Source organism: Drosophila willistoni (assembly GCF_018902025.1).
Source record: "Drosophila willistoni isolate 14030-0811.24 chromosome 2R unlocalized genomic scaffold, UCI_dwil_1.1 Seg167, whole genome shotgun sequence".
In the NCBI taxonomy this organism is placed as follows: Eukaryota; Metazoa; Arthropoda; class Insecta; order Diptera; family Drosophilidae; genus Drosophila; species Drosophila willistoni.
Genome location: NW_025814050.1, coordinates 3,895,240 through 3,900,135, shown reverse-complemented (window position 1 = coordinate 3,900,135; position 4,896 = coordinate 3,895,240).

The window sequence follows — 4,896 nt, the reverse complement described above, 5'->3', positions numbered from 1 at the left end:
ATTAGGTAGTATTTTGGCTTTTCATGAAGGATATCACAATCCAAGCTGTATTATCTTGCTGCTATATCCATTGGAGAGGTCCAATAATAGTTAGAAAAAGCCTCTATTAATCTTTCTATTTAGCACAACGTATTTAATGTATTGACCTCAAAAATTTTAGTTTAAATGACTTCACCATCAATATATTTCATATCGGGGATGCTACAAAGCATTTGGTGTAAATTGATCAAAATTGGGCTGAAAAGCGTAAATTTACATATGTAAATAGAGTGATCTGAAAAAAAAAACCGATTTCAAGTTATTTGCTATTTGTAGTTTAGATATATCGATAAAATGCAGTTATATGACAGGCAGGAATATTGGAAAGGGTTATTTTGAATTATTTGCATTGTTTATATAGTATAATATTTTATTTAGTCAAAAAAGATCCAATTTGAAGAAAGCGGAAATTTCGAGTACTGACACAATTCGTTGAAATCCGATTTTTCCATTTTTTTTAATGAACCAATAATTTTATTCTGTTATATTAGATTTAATTTTTAACATTGAAAATTCTTCAAAAAGATTTTAATATCCTGTGTGGCCGCCCTTAGCCATGGCTCGAAGACGAAAAGGCATGTTTTCGTACAAACTTCTTAAGATATCTTTTATTAAATCATTATACCAAGTAAATTGAGGGTTAGTTGTAGGTGTAAGTTACCTTTAAAATGTTTAAACTATCGTGTACTTGATTTATACTTTTGGTCTAAAATCCTATTTTAACTCTTACATTTTTTCCACATTGCCACACACATACATAACTCATTTTTCTCACATTTTCACATAATGACTCATTTGGTTTAAAAAACAAATCTTTACTCTCACATCAAAATAAGTCAAAGGACACATTTTGTTGAGTATAACATAAATAATATTGTATTTGTAATATTGACATTGTTTTAAAATGTACAAAAACTGTATCCTTATTTAGGATGCCAAAGAGAATGCGGTGCAATTTTTGTGACTGGTAAATGACCTTTAAAATGTTCCTAGATAATGTTTTTTTCTTTTAGCGTCTTTAGAAATATTAAAATTAATTCTATAATCAAATGTTTAATTTTCCAATTACATATGTACATATATGATTTGTAATTTTATGACTCTACTCAATCAATGTTCTAGAGTTAAGCGATTTGTGAGAACTGAGAATTTACAACCTTGAACAGTTATTAATTGTTTGTGCATTAATTATAAAAAACAATTGCTTTTTTCTGAACATTTTTAAAATATTTTTGCCTCTTGTGCTCTTAGTGGCTGTTGGCTGCGTGCGGTCAGTTTCGGATCGTGACCAAATGGACCAACTGACACCTAGACACATTTTTCCCTGGCACCAAATCAAAAGGCAAACATTTTCACTTTCAATTACAGCAATTAAAGGCGAGCAATGATAATAACTTATTTAAGAGCAGCGAACGAACGTGCAAGGAGAGGCGGATGAGCGTCGGTCCGTAGTGCTGAACAGTCGAATCGAGGATCGTTTCAAGCGAAGGCCAAAAGACAACAGCACCATGGCATATGATGACAAACAGAGGGAACGAAGAGATGCTGGAGGAGCAACACAAAAAAAAAAAAAACAAAAATAAAGATAAAAACCAAGCTGGGAAGGAGGGAGGATGATGAAAAACTAGTTCAGTCAGTTTCATATCTCTCCCCTTGCATTTCCTCTTTGCTGTTGGATGGCGCAAATTGAATTTTCGAAAACTATGCAACGCTCATACGCCCCGTGGGTCCAGGCCAAAGATGCCTTATGCCTCACCCACCGCCTCCTCCCTTTTGCACTCGTTCTCACTCTCCGTCTGTCGCTGTCTCTCTCTGAAATGGCGGCAGCTACAAGTGCAGAATAAACGCTTTTTAATTGAATACGAATTCTGTTGGGGGGGGAGTTGGAGGAGCGGTTGTGTCTCTGTCCTCGCTCTTGTTCTTGGTCTTCTCGTCCTCGCGGATCGATGTTGTTGTCGTCGACGTTGTCGTCGTCGCTCGTTTTGAAGTCATCGTTTGTTGTTGCTGCCATTGCCCAGTGGCTCACTTACAACTGAACCCGCTGCGGGCCATCCTTTTTAGAGCTGCTGTTGCTGATGCTACTTTTGGGCTCGCCGCCCTTTCCCGCTGTTTGGGGCATATCCATTGATCGGGTCAAGAAGTTTGCCATACTAATTGGAGACGAAAATCCAAAATTTGAACCAAACATCTGCCTACAAGTAGAAGAATATTTATATTTAAATCAAGAATGTAAATATCCTGGAGCCAATCTCATATACATCACATGAATCAGCCTTTACAATGATACAAATATCTATGTTATATATCTACTTCTATACTTATTGACTACCTAGGGCTATTTATAATCATATATAGATAGTTCCTTCTGTCGACTTAGAGTTAAGTTTTAGTTAAATTTTGTTTCTTTCTTTGCAAAAAGAGTATTTACAGTACGTCTATTCTGATTTTGGTTCTTCACTTCTTTTTTGTAGGTCTCTATAAAGTTTCATTTTTTTTGTATTTGTTTTTATTTTATTGTTAATTTATAGAATTTTTTGTTGTTGTACGTTCTTGGTTGGAAATACCTTTGACTTGGTCTCATTGTCATTAAAACGCGCGATGGGACATCGATTTTTTTGTTGTAGCTGTTGTTGTTGTTGTTGATATTGTTGGTGTTGTTTTGTGGCTTCTTGTTTTTTGGTTTTGCCTGTTTTGTTTTTTTGGTCTTTATTTTTTTGTTGTTGTTGTTGTGGTCTGCTCCTCCTTTTCGCATTGTTGATTTCTTCTGTCGTTTACCTTTTAAATGAAAATAACGATAAATCAAAGGTCGGAAACAGTTTTTTAGTCGAAGACCAGAAGATTCTCAATGCACTTTTTGATATCCCTTGCACTTCACCATTTTTATTTTCAGCTCTCCTGCTGCTAGGATTGTTGTAATTTGTTAAGCTTATGGCGTTTTAATTGCCCCCTTCCTGGCCCCCGTTTGATTTGCCGCTCCACCGCGTCTTCAATAGTTGGTAATGGACCACCACCATAGGTTTAACAGCTACAAAAATTCGCCTGTAAATGATATCTATCTACAATAAGACCTCTGCTTTCCAATTCGATTCACCTGACTTTGATGATACCCTAGAACAGAAGGGTATATACATTGGAATTCATTCCCAGAGGAAAGTAATCAAAGTGATCACTTGATCACACATTTTTCGCATACTCGAAAAGTAGGGTATAGAAATCTTTGGGCCCTTTGATTGCTAGACTCTGTTTGGCTTATATATCGGTTTGTATCTGATTTAACGGTTCACTCGCGAACGAATGAGTAGGTGGCTTAGGCATGAGAACCTTCTAGTCAGAGGTTAACCGGTTACACAGAAGATAGCTACAGAAAATGCCATTGTGGTTTTAATTAATTATCCCAACTTGCTTTCGCCTAATGGCCTCTCGCTCTCTACCTCTCTCCCTCTCTCCCCATCTCTTTCGCTCTCTGTGTCTTTGTTCTAATGTAGATATTCCATTGTGGCTGGACAAGAGTTTGCCTTGCTGGCTCTATGGAGTTGGGCTGACGACGTCATCAGGCTAAATCTAAATGCGTTGACGAGGCGAAACCTCTAGCAAATCTTTTTGGATTTTGTGTTTTTTTTTTGTTTTTTTGCTTTCTGGCTCTGACTGACTGCACTTAATCTCGGTCGATCGTCAACGATGCAACGATGACTACGATGACTACGTTCCATCATCAGCAGGAACTGCAGATGGAGATGGAGTTGAAGTTGAGAGAACACAAGATTGTATCTCATAAAATGCGCACGTTTTTGAAATTACCGTACTAAGTGGGCGTCTAACTGTGCCACACAGTCCCCGCTTCAAATGAGTGGAATACCCTCCGACCTCATCTCTCTCCTGCTCTTCTCCTACTCTTAGCTCTGTCATATTTCAAATTTTTCATGCTTTTTTCCTGTTTTTCCTTTTTTTATTTACCCCTTATTAACAATAGGCTAAACAATCTTCTTTTATAGAGAGTTTCCAAAGATTTCTTGAAGCAAAATCCATCTTCTCACTTCTGCATCAAGTTTCGGGTTGGCTAGTGTAAGGCAAAGCAATTTTCTCTCATTTAGCCGAATATCAAAGTCAAATAAGTTTGATTAAAAATATATACACAATATTTTAATGCCATTAAGCTTGGGCATTAAACATCATTCCAGTCAAGTGTATTAACCTTTGGCGAGCGGAACATGTACATGATGACTACCGAGGTATAAAACGAGGATATAGGAGGATGAGGATGAGGAGGAGAAGGAGGAGGAGGTCACAGACAAAATGCATTTACCCATTTGGCCACTTCTGCTTAAAGTTTCCTATTTCGCGCGCCCCTTTAAGGTCAAGATCAATTTTTGGTGCGTTATCTTTCCCCCTGCGCCCCTCTCAATCTCTTCTGCGACGCACAAGAGCCAAAGAGAAATGCTGCTGCTGCTGTTGCTGTGGTGGCAAGTGTGTGGCATGTTTTGTAGCGGCAGCAACCAACCCACTGACCAAGCAGCTGCAGTTCCCCACAGAGTCACCAATTTCTGGCTAATTTCCCAATGAATTCTTCCAACTTCTTTTACTACTCCTCCACCTCTATCTCTACTTTTGCTCAATGCAAATCTTTAAATCTCTAAGAATCTAAGAAGCAGCAGCAACAACAGCAACAGCAACAGCATAGAGAAATAGAGAGGGAAAAACAAAGAACAAAAAACCAAGAGCTAGATAGATAAAGCGAGAGGGAGAGAGAAAGAAAGATGGTCGAGGTAGACAAGAAAAAATGCAGGCAATACTTAAATAAATAAAATGAAGAAATTGTAGAATCACGACCAAGAAGCACCACAGCAACAGCAGCCAGAA